The sequence below is a fragment of the Poecilia reticulata genome, chromosome 15, assembly GCF_904066995.2.
Source record: "Poecilia reticulata chromosome 15, P_reticulata-male-v2, whole genome shotgun sequence".
In the NCBI taxonomy this organism is placed as follows: Eukaryota; Metazoa; Chordata; class Actinopteri; order Cyprinodontiformes; family Poeciliidae; genus Poecilia; species Poecilia reticulata.
Window position 1 is genome coordinate 2,872,715 of NC_088844.1, and position 17,863 is coordinate 2,890,577.

The 17,863-nt window shown below is 39.7% G+C and overlaps 1 protein-coding gene and 1 long non-coding RNA gene across 2 annotated transcripts in view; one reads left to right on the forward strand and one right to left on the reverse strand.

The window, feature by feature from the left end:
- The window catches only part of LOC103476583 (uncharacterized), a 135,506-nt gene that overhangs the window by 44,508 nt on the left and 73,135 nt on the right, over nt 1-17,863 (forward strand). The window lies entirely within an intron of this gene.
- On the reverse strand, nt 7,919-11,948 carry LOC145555111 (uncharacterized). The gene is made up of 3 exons (XR_014091198.1): nt 10,217-11,948; nt 10,073-10,137; nt 7,919-9,989 (listed from the first exon to the last, which is right to left on the reverse strand). It is a non-coding gene; the product is annotated as an uncharacterized LOC145555111 (long non-coding RNA).

Below are 17,863 nucleotides of genomic sequence, written 5' to 3' on the forward strand. Positions count from 1 at the left end.
ATCCCTGTGCTAACTTTGAGAAATAAAGAGTTAAAAGTAAAATAACTATTTCTACATAATGAGAGTAGCTCCATGAACTGCTGTTATAAGTTTTAAATCAATAGGATAACATTTGAGGGGAATAGAGAGGGGATGCATATTTTGGCAGGCTGGAAATCCATATTGCCCAAAAATGCATCCCTGTGCTAACTTTGAGAAATAAAGAGTTAAAAGTAAAATAACTATTTCTACATAATGAGAGTAGCTCCAAGAACTGCTGGTATAAGTTTTAAATCAATAGGATAATATTTGAGGGGAATAGATAAGGGATGCATATTTTGGCAGGCTGGAAATCCATATTTCCCAAAAATGCATCCCTGTGCTAACTTTGAGAAATAAAGAGTTAAAAGTAAAATAACTATTTCTACATAATGAGAGTAGCTCCAAGAACTGCTGGTATAAGTTTTAAATCAATAGGATAATATTTGAAGGGAATAGAGAGGGGTGCATATTTTGGCAGGCTGGAAATCCATATTGCCCAAAAATGCATCCCTGTGCTAACTTTGAGAAATAGAGTTAAAAGTAAAATAACTATTTCTACATAATGAGAGTAGCTCCAAGAAATGCTGTTATAAGTTTTAAATCAATTGGATAATATTTGAGGGGAATAGAGAGGGGTGCATATTTTGGCAGGCAGGAAATTTTGCCCAAAAACGCATCCCTGTGCTAATTTAAAGAATTCAAGAGTTAATAGTGAAATAACTTTTTCTACATAATCTGAGTAGTTCCAAGAACTGCTGTTATAAGTTTTAAATCAATTGGATAATATTTGAGGGGAATAGATATGGGATGCATATTTTGGCAGGCTGGAAATCCATATTGCCCAAAAATGCATCCCTGTGCTAACTTTGAGAAATCAAGAGTTAATAGTGAAATAACTTTTTCTACATAATCTGAGTAGCTCCAAGAACTGCTGGTATAAGTTTTAAATCATTAGGATAATATTTGAGGGGAATAGATAAGGGATGCATATTTTGGCAGGCTGAAAATTTGCCCAAAAACGCATCCCTGTGCTAATTTAAAGAATTCAAGAGTTAATAGTGAAATAATTTTTTCTACATAATCTGAGTAGTTCCAATAACTGCTGGTATATGTTTTATATCGATAGGATAATATTTGAGGGGAATAGAGAAGGAATGCATATTGTGGCAGGCTCAAAATCTATATTGCCAAAACATGCATCCCTGTGCTAATTGGGGGAAATAAAGAGCTGAAATGATTTAATCTCTTCTACGTAATGACACTTGTTCTCTGAGCTAATGCTATAAGTTTCATATCAACAAGACGGATGCAAATATTTTCAGGCTCATAAATTAAGTTGCATTTCCTCCTACATTAACAGACTAGAAGTGAAGCATGATATAAAATGTTCTACATAATGGGTCTCTGTTGTAATGCTTTTGAGCTATTATGATATCAAAAGACAAAGCAGAGAATTTCAAACCATTTGCGGAGAACGTTTACAACAGACACGGACTGAAAAAAAGTTCGACTCATTGTGTCAATAAAAGTGTAAAAACCGTATTTATTTCAAATAATTTGCGAAATAAAACCCACCGTATTAGGGATTACATGGTTAGGAAACGTGATAATGTTACAAATATCTTTAAAATTTCCTCTTCGGTCATATTTTTATCCGTTTCCTCGTCAATATGCGAGAGCTTAGAGCGATGCGCGCTCCCGCGACAGGGGATGCAAATTTGGGCAGGCGGGCTTTTCTGGGCATAACACCGGAGCGTCGCTGATGAAGGCCGAAGCGAGTCATGATGGGACGGATAGTTCAGTGAGCTGGCTGATGGCTCTTGCTCGAGATGACTTAAGCGGGTGGGGGTGGGGAGAAGAATCGATGGAGCTAGACGACACCCCCTGTGGGCGAAGCCAGGTTGCCGGTTGATGAGGCTGGAGAGCCAGCTGCGGCTGAGACACACGGAAGTGAGCGACCCTGGCGGACTGATGGCGGCGTTCTCCTGGAGGTGAGCTGGAAAACTGGAAAAGATGAGCAGGGCGGAGGAGTCCGCGACGAGATCAACAGGGGAGGGATGATGAGGGTCAGAGGTGGGAAGAAAGGGATCGCGGATCGAAGAGAGGCCGGAGCGTTGCTGATGAAGGCCTAAGGGAGCCAGGATGGGGACAGCTGAGAGTCGACGGGAGCTCAGCGAGCGGTCGAGGGACAACTGAGCCAAGAAAAGGGGAAAAGGATGATCAGAGGGAGCTTTGCGAGTCGGACCGGGCCGAAGGAGCGGAACCGTTGACTGAGAGGAGGCAGCTGGATGTCACGGAGGTAGAGGAAAAGCACCCATAACGTTGAAGCACAACTGAAGCGGGTGGATCTGTAGTTGTTTCGTCTTTTGGAGGAGCTCTTGCCAGGTGATTGGATCGAGGTGGAGAGGTGGTGCGTCCTGATTGGCTGGGGTGAAGGCGTGGTGATAGATGATGGCGGAAGAGTCTTACAGGTTGAATTTCCGTCTGGGGCTTTATGTTAAACTGTCCGTGGTTTATAAACTAACATCAATATTTTAAAGTCTATTCTCTCTCTTTGCTGCTGGTGTTTTAGTCAGAACTCCAGCAGCAGTGTTCTGGATCAGCTGCAACTGGAGGATTGATTTTTTTATCCAAACCTGTGAAGATGCTGTTGCACTAATCAATGCAACTAAAGATAAACACATGGATGAGTTTCTCTAGATCTCATTGAGACATCAGTCCTCTAATCCTGAAAATGTTCATCAGGTGATAGAAGGCCGACTTTGTGACTGTCTTAATGTGGCTCTGAAGGTTCAGGTCAGAGTTCAACCTGATCTCTAGTTTCCAGTTGTAATAACTGAAGCTGTGCATTGACTCTAGATCTATAATTCTACATCCATAACTAGATGGTTCTTCTTTAGGTCCACAGATAATAATGTCAGTTTTGTTTCTGTTCAGCTGGAGAAGGTTCTGGCACATTCACACATTGATATGCTCTAAGCATTAAATCAGTGATTGGACGGTACATCTGGTGACATCGTAATGTAGAGCTATGTATCATCTGCATAGTTATGGCAGCTAATCTTATTTCCTGCTATATCCTGAGCCAGTGGGATCAATAAATAGGAGGGGGGGCAGGATTGAGCCTTGGGAAACCCCACATGCGACTTCTGTCCACTTTGATGAGAAGTTTCCTAATGAAACAAAGAAATCTCTGTTCTTTATGTAAGATTGAAACCAGCTGAGTTCTGGGCCGGAGATCTAACCCAACTCTCCAGTCGATGCAGTAACATGTCATGGTCAACAGTGAGGTCCAGCAGAACCAGCCCTGAGGTTCTTACACAGTCTGTGTTTATAGGGATGTCAATGAACACATTTCACATTACAAAATAGGAGCATCATTATAAAATGGAAAATGTCAAAATGATCTTAAAGATTGTCATGTTTTTACTGATGGATGTTATTTTTATGTTTGTTTTGGAGGCAAAACCAACAATGAAGAATCAATATGATTATTGTACAACTCTAGTTTGTATGTCACTGAGCCTGAGTTGATTTACGTTTCACATAATGTAAAAGTATAAGCAAAAATGCTCCACACCATAAATAACATGTTCATCACCGTCACCATAGAAATGCTTATTATGTACCTTAAATCATTTAGGCTGACTCGGCTCAGCCGACAGAGATTTATTGGATTATCCGCTGTGATTCCACACTGAAATTCATTATCTAAATGCGTGAGACTGGGAAAAAAATGGGCCTCAACATTGTGGTTGTAGGCCTTAACTAATTATGTTGCAGGTATCTAATGATAGGAAGTTAGTAAACCTCTCTAATTGCAGTATTGGATTGCTCATGCCTTGCTGCAAACCATTAACCAAATGTCTGAGGAGCCAGATATACGCTGTGAGGTAGTTAATTAGAATGGAGCGATGCCAGCGGTTAAGACATCCCATAATATGGCCGTGATGCCTGAGAGACCTCGGTTGAGCGTCCTCTCTAACTGGAGGGGAGCGACTCTGAGTGTCCGAGGGACGGGATGTCGGATATCATCTAGATGAGACCCCGGTGTGCCGTTTGGCCGCCTCACCCATCAATCTTCTCTGCAGGAATTTTTCGATGCCGCGTCCCGATTCGCCGATATAACCTCAGATCTTTGCTGAATCCCTCCCTTTGCCCTCAGCCTGTCAGGCCTGTCTGCTCCTTATTTACCCTCCTGCATTCTCTCTCTTTCATTCTCCTGCCTTCCTTCATTCATTTGCTGATCTGTTTTCTTCTTCTGCATCTATTCATCTCTTTTTATTTCCATCTCCTCCTACTATTCCCTACAGTTGTCCCTTACAAATTCTTCAACGGCACTTTTCCCCCTGCTCTTTTTTCTTGGAGGAAAGACAGAGATTGATGGAGTGAAGAGCAATAAAGAGACAGGAGGAGAGAAAGCGATGGAAGTGAGGAGTGTGTTTGTGCGTGTACACATGTGTGTGTGCGTGTGTGTGTGAGAGAGAGTGTGTTATACAGAGAAATGAAGAACAGCGAAGGAAGGAGGGAGAAAAAAGAAGAGAAGTGAAAAATCTCTGAGCCATAATCTTCACTCAGCCTGGAGAAGCTCTGCCAAGCTGACCACACACACACACCATGCACACACACTCGTTCTGTGTGGGCTAAGTTTAAGACAGAGTGGAAATCAATGCAACCACCACCACTATGCATGATAATGAGAAACTCGTTGTGTGTGTGTGTGCGTGTGTCTGTGTGATGGAGAGGAGGAAAGAAGACAGAATGGGTGTGTGTGTTACAGTCAGCATCTGTTTATGAGTGGATATCTGCAGTGCGTGTGAATGTGTGCATGTGTGGTCTAATCCTAACAGCCTGTGTGCGTGTGTGTGTGTGTGTGTGTGCGCGTGTGTGTGCGTGTGTGTGTGTGCGCGTGTGCATGTGTGTGTAGGTGTTTGCGTGCGTGTGTGTGCGCGCGCGTGCCTGTGTGTGTGTGTGATCCATAGTTGTAGGCTGATTGGTGTATTATGTCTGTTGGTGTGTGTGTGTACCGTGACATGCATGCACTTATGTTTACGTGTTCAGGAGCTCCCAGAATGCAACTGGGGAAAGTTCAGGTTCAGTAAAAAGTCACTTTATGAAACGTGAGGGGAGAGAAGGGGAAAGGGCGGCGGGAATTAAGTGAAACTAAGCCCCTGTGGGTCACAGCGGTCCGGCCGGGCGCGCTCAGCCAACCAGAGGCGATGGGAACAGGGAGGAGGGGGGAAATTAAAGACGGGCCATGTAACTACAAGCAGCCCCCATTTTCCTTTGGCGTCACCAACTGAAATCGTTATTCCCGGCCACACTGCGGGTTCTGGGAAATCCATAACACAGAGCGGGGTCCAGGCAATCCCAGCCTCCTCAACACCCCTGGTCCTCAGAGAGGAGCTGAGGGCTGGCACAGATGCTCAGTCTCCATATGGCGGAGCATTACGGTGCTGAATACACGCAGGTCTCCATCTCCCGTGAATTCCATTTATTACACCGTTCAGCAGATGAAGTCGGTGCGTTGGGTTCACAGTGTCGTCTAAACCACTTTCCTTTTAGAAGGATGGGAAACAAGATCGATATCCCAAGCTTCGGCCAAGTTTTCCTGCAGCTTATTGCTAAAATGCAAACATATGGTTATGATGCTTCTGCTCGAGGGCATGAGGACAACAAAGCACTTCAGAATGAAATAAAGTCACAGAAGGTAAAACTGAGCCGCTTCAGTTGCATATTTAGAAAATTCAGATGAATTAAAACAAAGAATTTTTGAAAAATCATAAAATGACTGAAAATTAAAATAAAAAAGTATCCTGACCCGCATATGCTAAACAATCCATTTTTGTTGTGACATCACTTGGTTATTATTTGTATTTTGTCTAAAATGTCCTAAATGGATCTGTTTTAATTTGTACCGTTTTCCCTCATATCTAATTGGTTATTTGTACATCAGTACCTGTTTGCTAGTTTATAATGTTTGTTTCATATGAACTATAAGTCTCTATGATTTTGTTGTGGTTGTTTTCTCTTAAGGAAAAGACAGAAAACCACTGGAATGATCTATTTGAAGCCTCAAAAGTTGGTATTTTTAAGTTCCCTGGAGGAAAACTCAATGGATTCCTGAAAACCATCTCAGTCCTGACCCTGAATCAGAACACAAATACCTATAGAAAATGCGCAGTGCCTCGCAAAAGTATTTATTCATCTCTTGCTGAACTTTCTCAAGTTAAACACTTGAAGGTTTTTTTATGAGAACTATGAATCTCAGATGTACTCAGGGCAGCTGATTGCATCTCAGATGAGCCCCCACCCACTGCATTCTGTAACTATTAGAAATGAATTAATATTTACTATTTAAAGACATAATTCACCCTCTGCATTACTCTTCTCTTCCATTCTCCCTCCCTCTCTGTCTGTCTGTCTCATTCTCTGGTGTTTGACATTTTGGGCCTTAGAGCAGGTTCTAAATTGCCTTTAAGTATTGACATGTTATTATTTCCTCAGATTGTTAACTCACAATTTATACTGATGAAATCAAACAGATATTAAAAAGAAAACTTGATTAGTTTGTGCAGGTGAATCTCAGCTGGCTTTGGTCAAGGTTAACACTTAATTATATTAAATCTAGTGAACTTTGGAGTGCATTACAAAGTAACGATTTTAAAATTAATTGAATAAAATAAGTGAATCTAACTTTTTCTGATAAGTAGCTTGAGAAGTTGGGGGCTTTTTGGGGTAAACACGTTTTAAATTAATTGATTTAGTTTAAAGTATTGTGGAAATATATTGTGTGATTTTGGAAATCAGCTAGCATAGCATCCCATATGAATATTTAGAAAAGTTCTCTACAGTTTTAATTTTTTTTTAGTTTGGGTATATTCTGCATTATTTCACAACAGAATGCTTCTGTTCTGAGTTTGCTTTTTCAAGTATAGTTCAAATGTTTCCATATCTTTTAAAAAATGTAACCATTTTATTAACTTTTAATAGTAAAATACAGAGCACAGTTATTGAAGCTGTTCATGATTTCATCCACTTCCATCACTTAAATCCCAACCATCTATCATCATACATGCTTCTCCCTAGTGGGGTCACCAGGGGTCATCGGGCTAAACCCCAATCAACCGATATTTGTTACATCTATGTGTGAAGCATGAGATACAAGCTACTACTGACATTAGAGCCATCAAATGAAAGCTATCAAATGTAAATTATTGGTTATTTTCAAGAAAAGTCAACAATGACAAAGCTGCTGCCAAATGGAGCAGTGGAAGCCCAAATGCTCCGACCAGCTGGATGGTACAATGGAGCTCATCAGCGGCTCACACTGCATAGGCCAGACAATGAGACAGGGAGAGACACTCAAAGATCCTCTACTGAGAAGAGAGCAAACTCTAACCTAAGAATCAGAGATACAGGTCAGGAAACGTCTGGAGTTAGAATAATTCACTCGCTGGTGAAGTCACAGCTCAGCATTTATCATCATAATCTAACATGGACTCAAATGGAGCAGAGCTATCTGTGATAATGGATGCTAATCTTCACAGACACCCACTGGTGCAGGAGAAGTCTGCAAAAAATTATTTTAAAAATGTGTTGAGCATCATTTAGCACAAGCCAAAAGCTCCATCTTTAATCTCTTGCTGACTGAAACCCAACCTTAGAAAATGTGGCAAAACTGTCCAGACAGCCGAGGCGTCGCGTGACGCAGTGGTGAGAGCGCTACCGACGCAGCTGTCCCGACTTCCACTGCCATCCTCCACCTTCACCACACGGCCTTCCTCTCTTCCTGCCCGAGTTCTGTCAAAAAGGCAGGATTTTTTTTTTTTTTAAAAAACAGTTTCAAAAGTAAAAAAAAAAAAAACTCTCAAAATGTAAAATAAAATAATTCTAGTATATTTTTGACTTGTCAAACTCAGAAATGTCCTTGTTTTTTTTTCTAGAAAATCTGAGAATCTAAACATTTCTGAGTTCTTTGGCAGAATTTCAACACTCTTCTTTTTGTAACTACAGAGGCCCCATACACTGTCATAAAAAGGCCAGTAGCATCCTTAAAAAAAACAAAAAACTGCAGTCGGCGAATGTTTGTAAGGAATCGTGAGAAGTGGAGCGGGATGTGTGTGTGTGTGTGTGAGGAGTCGGTCTGAACGAGGCTGGTGTGATTTGTGAGTGTGTCTGTGTTAATTGGAGGGCTGTTGTCTTGAAAGATCATCCATTTGTCTCCATCTGGGCCCCTGGCTGCAGATTCCTGCCTTCCTGCAATCACACGGTCACACTTGCTCTCAAATGAACGGCTGCGCGCGCATGTACAGTTTGCTGAGGTCTGCGATCTGAGCGCTTGAGGACGTTCCCTGACGATACGTCTCATCAAAGCTGCCACTCAGCTGGTTTTTAATCTACATCTTAAATCCAATTTATTTTTATTTTTTTTACTCTGTTTCATATTTCTGCAGTCGGCCATATGAAAGCCTTTAATATTGATTGTAACATGGAGGGTGTGCAGCGTGCCCACCGGCTCATTTTGCAGCTTTCATTTATTTAGAGAGGGAAAGGTGATACTCAGCCTCTCCATTAAAGCACAACACAATTGCCTCTTTCTTTAATCCAGCGTGAGTAATACAGTCTGCAGACGGTAATATGAAATACTGCCGTAATTGTGAGAGATGAATCCTGCACTGAAGCCTCAGTGATGAGGTCTTTTTCTCCAAACACCATGGACAATGTGGAGTGTGAATGGCTGTGTGTGTGTGTGTGTGTGTGCGTGTGTGTGAGAGAGAGGAGTTGGTGCACATCTCGTCTAATTTGAACAATGTTTATTCATAGGATTAGGCTGTTTGGCTGGAATGTGGGTCGTCTTCATGAAACAACATGGCAAACACTCTTGAAAGGGATGCAATATTAATGTCAGTATGGCCGCCTCGTTTTCATCCTGCTGTCACAGATTTGATGAGACTTAAGAGGGTCTGTGTTTCCTACCAATTTATTTTCAATAATATTGCTTAGAAACAAAAAAAAGCTTTTTATTTATTGCTGGAAATAAAGACACAATATAGGAAAGACAAGATGATTAAAAGCCCAAGAAGGGAAACATCTTTCACATGATTGTACATTAAAACTTTAAATAAGTCCACCAGTGATTTAATGGGCCCTTTTAACCCCTTAACTTTTTGCTGTCATTCAAATATCAAATTACTTACAGATTATGCATGTGAGCATCACACCTGCTATTATTGTTACTGTAGGTATGATGCTGATTAGAACCACCAGGCTCTTAAGGAATCTTGGTATGTTGTTTATTTGACTGATAGTCATTGCTCAAACAAGATTTTGAAATTGAGTCAAAACGTATATTTTTGAGCAAACGTGTTTTAATCATTTTTCAAGTATTTTAAATACAGATAAAATACAAAAAAATCCCATTGCTTCACACGGTGGTTTGTAGTATATTTAAAGAATGTAATATACTGCAATTTAAATAAATGGATCAATTGGGCTGGTTTCTCAGAAGACTAGCATTCGGCTCATGAAAGAGACACGGAGTCTGAAGATTTGCAGTGTGCCAGTGAGTTATATTCACGGTGAAAGACAACATTACATACAAATTCAACAAGAAAAACAGACATCTAAAAGGCCATACAAAAAAAACAAATATGCCAATACTAGAAAAGAAAAACAACATAACAAAACCAAAGTAAATTAATCCCACCGTTGACTAAACCCACACCCTTCAGTCCTTTGACCCCAAGCTGGGGTAAACACATCGCAAGGCAAGCTGGCTTTGGGTAAGGTGCTTGATGTGGTATAGGCCCAAGATAGGAAATCAGGAGTCAGGATGAGACAGAAAATGTTCTCAGGCTACAAGGAGCCTCCTACCATCCTGGCAGGAGAGCGGAAATCTTCACACACGTAAGTGTAATCTCTTCTTATGGCTCTAGGCCTGGACATTTAGCTCGCCATCTTCTGGCCTGTATAAATAAACAGGACCAATAAACTTATAACAAACAAACAATAAGCATATTGTTAATCGCTACGTTAAAACAACACTCACCAGATCCGCCGGTTGTTCTACATATAACCGACATCTCTCCTGGCTGGTCTGGTGGTAGTCGGCTCCTATAGTGTCATTATAGTTAGACGATTTTTGTATAAAATAAAATAAGGTGAAGTATATAAAGAACGACGCTTGACAAACCTGTAGCTCTGCTCCCCTCAACGCATCTAGTGTTCAAACTTCCTGCGCCAATTAATATAGCCAGCCGATAGGCTGCAATACTACACGTGACCTTGGAAACTGGGCAGTGATTGGTTGCTTCATAGTCTCGTGAGAGCGACACTATTATAAGGATTATCATGTGATTTAATAAAGAGTTGGAGAAACCGGAGAAAATTAGTAGGTGAAAGCTAGAAATGTACACCCGAGTTACAGGTTTCTAGACAGAAAGCAGCAGTGGAAGTGGGGAAAGCTGGTCTTTAACTCACTATTCCTGATCTTCTCTGTCTATCCAACCCATAGAGAAGTTCTACAAAGTACCTTTTTCTTTTTTTAAATCTACTTTGGAAAATGTTTTTGAGACTCTCAGGTTTCACAAAAGGCTTGGAAAGCTAATCTCTGTTTCATTAAAGTGACATTACCAAGAGACTTACCTACTACAGGTAAAATACAGACTGCTCATAACTTCCCACAAGAACCCCACTTCAGATCATAAGAACTAAGTTGACCCAAACTGTCCCTAAATCAGTGATAAAACATCTCTACCACTCCAGTTTCCTTCAGTTTTACCACTAAGGGTTTCACCAACATGTTTCCCTATATAATAGCAGTTCATATGAGCGTGCACCATTAAAAAAGTAGCTGGCATCAAACACAGCTTTGCAGTCTGGCTGCTATCCTGGCTGTGTGGGAGCAACAACAACACACACAATGGAGCTGGAGCCATATGGTTCCTGAAGGCTCAAACAAATATTTTCAGACCAAAGTCACCACCACCAGATACAACTATATGTGTTTTATTAGAAACAGAACGTGTTTCTCTAAGGTGTCAGAATTCTGTAAAAAAAAAAAAAAAAATTCAAATATATGATTATTTATTTGATCAACAAGCCAAGATCCGTTATGAATTGGGTTTTTTTCAGTTTAATCCAAAACATCAAAATATAAGAAATGTGGGTAACACTTTATTTGAAGGGGGTGAATAAGACTGACATGACACTGTCATAAACATGACAACTTGACATTAACCAAGAAATCATTACTGACATAAATTTGTTATAAAAGTATTACTGATTGCACTTTAAAAATTAGGTAACTTTATGTTATTAAAGGTAAAGTTTAAACAGTAATGATTTCTTGGTTAATGTCAAGTTGTCATAACAAAGACATTTTGAATAATGTCAGCTTTGAATTAAGTGTCATATTTTACCGAATGACGCTTTATGACAACAGTCATAAATATTCATGAAGACTTATTCATGTTCATGACAGGTGTTATGTCATGTTTATGACAGTGTCATGTCAGTCTTATTCACCCCCTTCAAATAAAGTGTTACCGACATTTCTTACTAATTCAAGCAACAAAAACATACATCATCACCTATCCAGTGTCAGTTCAGAGGTCAACCTCGACGTTCTGCTCCTCTCAGTGGGTCTGACCCTGAGCACCTCAAAAAGAAGATTTCCTCACCAGACGATAAACTTCACATGACGATGTAGAGGAATAGCAGGTTTGTTTAAGATGGAGTTCCTCATTCTATTTCCATATTGAAATCTTTTCCTTTTATGGGTTTGTATCAACCACTTCATTTTGTTGATTGGGTCTAAAGCCATATCTCATGTGGCTTTAGACATGAGACATGTCTAAAGCCACAAGTTTCTTTTTTTGGCTCAAGGTCTTTACACTCCTCCCCTTTCGCTCCTTCAGACTAGCGACAGGACCAATTTTTAGACGTTAAATTACAATCAAATTTCTTTTAATTCTTTTAATTCATTTATTTATATATATATATATATATATATATATATATATATATATATATATATATATATATATATTAATTTCAGAAAACTTTAGGTTATTTGATTGTGCTATAAAAGGATTCCATGTGGCTGAAAAACACATTAAGTTTTCATTTTGAAAGCGGTTGTTGCTGATTTGGTCTCATCGGCATCTTGTTTCCTGCAGCCTGATCAAGAAGTCGAGGAAAAAAACTAACGTAATTAACCCACAAAGTACACCGTCGACTTCAAAAACCCTCCTCTGTCTCCATCACTCTATCTTCCCCCGCCTCGCCATCTTTCTGAAGTCCAGTTTGGTGTATAACCCGGGCTAATTAAAGCACCACGTAATGAGGCAGCAGAGGCGAGGAAGAGGAAGGGGAGGAGAAAGAGATGGAGGAGGAGGAGGAGGAGGGGAAGACGGAGGACCAGGAAAGTTAGGAGGGTCTCACTGAGACGCTGAGAAAAAAGGAGTCTTGGTTTGGAGATGTTACTTCCCTATCAAAGCAATTCGCTCCTCAGACACTCATTTCCTCTCTTACATCCTATATTCTTCCTCTTTTATATCAGCTTTTTTTTGTCATTTAATAATTCGAAACCAGAGAGAGCAGAATTATAAAACACAGACATTTGGTGTCCGTTTCAATCAGAGTGATCTAATAAAGGGAGGCTGCTGGTGCCTGTGGGGTGTTAATTAGGGGCAGCATTAAAGTTGGAATAAAGTTACGCGCAGCCTAAGGACTTCCCTTGAGACGGCCGTTTGAAACACACCGACCGGTTGGTTTTAAATTAGGCGGGACGTGAGGGGCGCGTACCTGGATGTGCTGCTTTAATCTGTCATAAATAGATGGTGGGAGTGGAAATGTGGAGTCATTTCTGACAGCAGATGAGGAGCATCAGATGTGAGCAGTATCACCACACGCAAACGAAACAAGTTTAGTGTCTCTTTGAAGTGGTTGTGTTGCCGCTGCTTTGCGTCTCAGTGAATTTGATTTGCCTCGCTTCACAGCTATATTGTGTCTCTTTGATATGTTTGAAAAGTATTATTTCTGTGCAGCTGTTTGGCATCTCTTTTGTTTCATTTTATCTGCGTCTTTGATGCCATTTCGTGGTGGTTTGACGTCTTTCTGCCTGGATTTTGGTTTTTGTATTTTATTTGTTATTTTTGTCTATTTCTGCCTGTTTTGTATCCTTTTTGCAGCCATTTACCTCCTTAAGTTACTTTAATTTAACCACAGGTTTTATCCACCTGTCATTTTCTTTCTGGTTTTTCATTCTTCCACTTCAATGTTTTAGTTGATATTGGATTAAAAACTTGTCAATTTCTTTATGAATATACTCACTGGCCGCTTAATTGTTTTAACACAATATTTTGTGTTATATTGTTGTAAAATTAAAGTGCTGATTAGAATGATCTATAACTTGTCTGTGTGTGACTGTGCACTTCTTTAGGACACCAGTCACATAAAGATAGAATTTGCATCACTAAGCTGCACATAGTAACTAGATTAATTCATATTTCCTATTTATTGATACTCTGATTGAACAAACAGAAGAGAAAATAATAAAAATAATAATCTCAACAATTATTTGTCAGTTGTTTCTTAATTGTTTCAACAATAAATCTAAAGGCTTATTGTAATAAGAAATTTACACAATAAGTGATAAACGATACTATAAATGCCTACACTGAAAAAAGAGAATGTACCTCTAACTTAAAAACAAAGTTAATTAGTTACATGTAATCAAATGAAATTTATCAAACTTTATTTCCATTTGTTTAACATGACAACTTAATATATTTACTTGGAAAATGTAATTAGACTACTTGTAAAACATATTTTTAAGTTGGATCACCTGTTACTCCAATGGCCTCCTGAGCCACCAGATCTCAGTCAATGTGAAAATGTGGTGAAATGGGAAACTTAGATCATGACTGCAAATGTCATGTTATCAATCAATCAATCAATCAATCAATCAAATTTTATTTGTATAGCACATTTCAGCAGCAAGGCAGTTATCATGTCATTATGGAGTGAAATCTCTGAGGAATGTTCCTGACAGATTTAAAACCTTGAAGAATATGACATAAAGAATGAAGGAAGATCTACAGGAAAAACAAAGTCCTCCCTAGAACTAACAAGGTGTACCCAATAAAGTGGCCAGTTTGATTGTAGGGTGTATTTATTTGTTTTCCCAGTCCTGTTTTGTAATTTGTGTGATTTTTTATTCTGGGTCTTTTTTCTGCATCTGGTTTAGCCTTCATGTAGCTTTTGTTGTCAGTTATTCTGGACATTTTATGTTTTTCCTTCTAACATTTCATATTGTAACTGTATTCATTCATTGTCATTTGTTTTGTATAATATTTCTTAAAATCATTTTACGTCTCTTTACAGCCAGAATAAAGTCTCCCTTTGGTAGCTTTGGGTCGTGTTCAGTGATGCTTTAACCTGCACTTCTTTGGCCACTTTGTTGTTTAAACTATAAATTTGTTGTCATTTCCTGTTTCTCCTCTGATTGGCGTCTCTCTGTGTGATCACCTTGTGACTCTCTTCATTGTTTTGTTGTAGATATTTTATGACTGGTTGTGTATTTATGGTCTCTTTGAAATATTCACATTCCAGTTTTGGTCAGTAATTGTCATTTTTGCATTTCTGTAATGTTTCTTACACATCTGTTTGTGTTCAACTTGTGTCCCTTTAGTTCAGTTTATTTTATGATTGGCTGTAGATATTGGTGTATAGTGTGTGTCTTCATTCGCATAGTCTTTTCTCTTTGCGTCTTTAAAAATCAGTGGGCCTTGGTGAAATAAACTGTCAGTCTTTTTATAAGCTTTTTGGGTAAGGCAATTTTATTAATATAGCACATTTTCAGGAACAAGGCAATACAACGTGCTTTACAGGAATTATAAGGATAAAAATTTGTAAAAAAAAAAAAAAATTAATTGCAGGACATTTATTACCAAATAACCTGATATTTCTCATCAAAGTGAAGTCAGTCCTGCTAATATGACCGTGAGTTACAGTGTCCTTGAAGTTTGACATGCAGCTGGTTGCCACCCGTCCTTAAAATACGGAATCGTCCATATTTGCACCTGCCGCTTTTATCCTTCATGCCCCCAGTGCCCTTTTTGAGTTTTTTTTTCTTTTTTTTCTTCAATTTATATATTTTTAAATCTGTATGTCAGAAGGCCGGCTTGTGCCCCTCAGCAATAATGTTTAGCTAAATATAATAATTTAGCAGAATGAGCTAGTCTGGCTGCCCTCAGTCTAATAATGACTCAGTTACCGGGTCCATGATGAGGAGGAGCGGCGGATCTGTGCCCTCTATCAAATTACGGGAAAGAATATTTTTGGACTTAATCAGGCCACCACCAACATTTGGCCTTCCAAAAACTTTCTGCACTGTAAACAACCATCCTTCACTGCAAAGACAGAAATGCTGAGCTAATGAGGTACTTGTTAATGTTAACTCAATATTTGGAAGAGCGATCAACACGGACTGAACGACTTTGAAAATGTTGCTGTTGCTGAAACTACAAGCAAACTACAATTATAAAACAGCACAGAATATCAGCATTATCATTCACAACTTCTCCTTCTGTTTGCTGATTGGCCAGAAGGAAACTGGACTGGAGGAATCCACTGGACGGGGCAGTGAAGGGACAGGCCAGGGTGGGATTTGAGCAGACCGACTGCTGAGGTTTCACACTTATTACAATTTCTTTAGTTTGTAATTTATGAAATCTTTACTCTATTTATGGAAACACAAAAACTGGAATGGTTAATATCGCCCCAAGATTTTACTAGAATCTGATCTTGAAAACCAAACGCTGCTGCTGGAGCAACAGCATGAAGGTGGTTCTTATGCAAAAGTTTGTTTCTGTTCTATTGTGAGCTGTTAAAATCTGAGGCAAAGAGCTCAGGTGGTTATCACAACTTCATCACATAATAATGACAATAATAACAACAAATACAATATAATACCAGCATCTTCTCGTACTTTTCACAGTGCTCTGGTTTTGTGATCCTCTTGGTGATTCCATGCAGCAGGAGTTCTCCATAACCGACCCATTGATGTGAACCACAGTTGTCCTCTGTACTGTTTGGTTCAAGCAAAAAAAAAAAAAACAACAAAAAAACGAAAAACGTCTCTGAGTGAGTTTTGACTAGTCCATGTCTCTGCTTCCTGGCTGATGATGAAATGAGTTGAAAGACGAGCGGCCAGCAGAGATGGACTGAGACTGAAGAGACAGAAGGAGACAAAGAGGAGGCTGTTATTCCTGCATCATTACTCCAACACCCCATTTTTCCTCCACCGTCTCATCTTCTCTTTTTTATTATTCGCTCTCTTTCTCTCTTGTCTTTTCTTTCTATTATTCATCCCCTCTCTTCGTGTCTCTATCATTAGTTTTTATCTCTCCGTCTCTCCCGTTTTCTGTTGTTCAGACACTCAGACAAATGAGCCGTGAAATATTTGCTATCAAGACACAGAAGAGTTCCTGTGTGTGTGAGGCGTGTGTTACATGTGTGTGTGGGCGGAAGAGGGTGGAGGAGGGTGGAGGAGGGTGGAGGAGGCCGTACACAGGCGTGTTTTGGTCTCATTTTGCCTTTGGCTTTGAAGTGTGTGAGGTCTCCTCGGCGCTGTGGAAAGTGGCCCACCTCCGTCCGATCCTGTCTACTGTGATCTGAGAAAATGCAGGAAATGAAATTGACTGCTGAAATGTTCCACCGTACAGTCGACCCGCCGAGGAACAGGCCATGTTTCAGGAGGGTCTGAGCCACACATCACAGCAGCAGGATGACCGACTTCAGGCTCAAGGCTGAATTTGCCTCACACCTTTTTAGATGACTTTTATGAGTGTAAAAAAACCCCCAAAAAACTAAGCAGACTCGACTGGTTCTGGGGGTTTCTGAGAGATTTTCCGTAAGGCTCCGATGGTTTTCTCATAACATTCCGAGTTCCCTGGGAAGAACGGCATTTGGTTGAGATTGTGGCTGGAAAAGCTCACTGAGCATTTGCTCATATATTTTTGAAAACTTTTTCTCATTAGAGATGTCTGAAAGGAGCCGGCGTACGGAGTCATTTCTCTGTTTTCCGTGTTCAGATGACATAATGAGCCCTGACTAAAACTCTTCAAGACTTATGCTGTTTATTACTCATTAACTACCAAGGACTCTCAGTTGTTCTTCAGTTTGGGCATCGGCTCTTGCACAAGGTCTTTTTCATATTTTCAGAAATATACACTGCTCAAAAAAATAAAGGGACACTTAAACAACACAATATAACTCCAAGTAAATCAAACTTCTGTGAAATCAAACTGTCCACTTAGGAAGCAACACTGATTGACAACAGGGACCCTCCTCGGGTCAATCAGTGTTGCTTCCTAAGTGGACAGTTTGATTTCACAGAAGTTTGATTTACTTGGAGTTATATTGTGTTGTTTAAGTGTTCCCTTTATTTTTTTGAGCAGTATATATAAGAATTTACACTTTACTTTAAACCAGTGGTTCTTAACCTTTTTTGAGGTACCAAACCCACCAGTTTCATATGTGCATTCACTGAACCCTTCTGTAGTGATAAATAAAATATGATTCTCCCACCCCCCCAAATTCAAGACATAGGGGTGACCCAACTAGAGTCTAGTTGGGTCACCCTAAGATCACCAAGTCTTCTTAAAAGGTAGAGTCTCTGAGATCAGTTCTTCAAAATATAGTCAGTGTTTTCAGCAAAGTTGAGCTGACTGTCCAGGAACGACCCAAGGTATTTAAAATGTGCCACAGTTTCAACAGGTTGGCCATCGAGAGAAACTGGAACCACTTTAAGGTTTTGTTTAGATCATTTAAT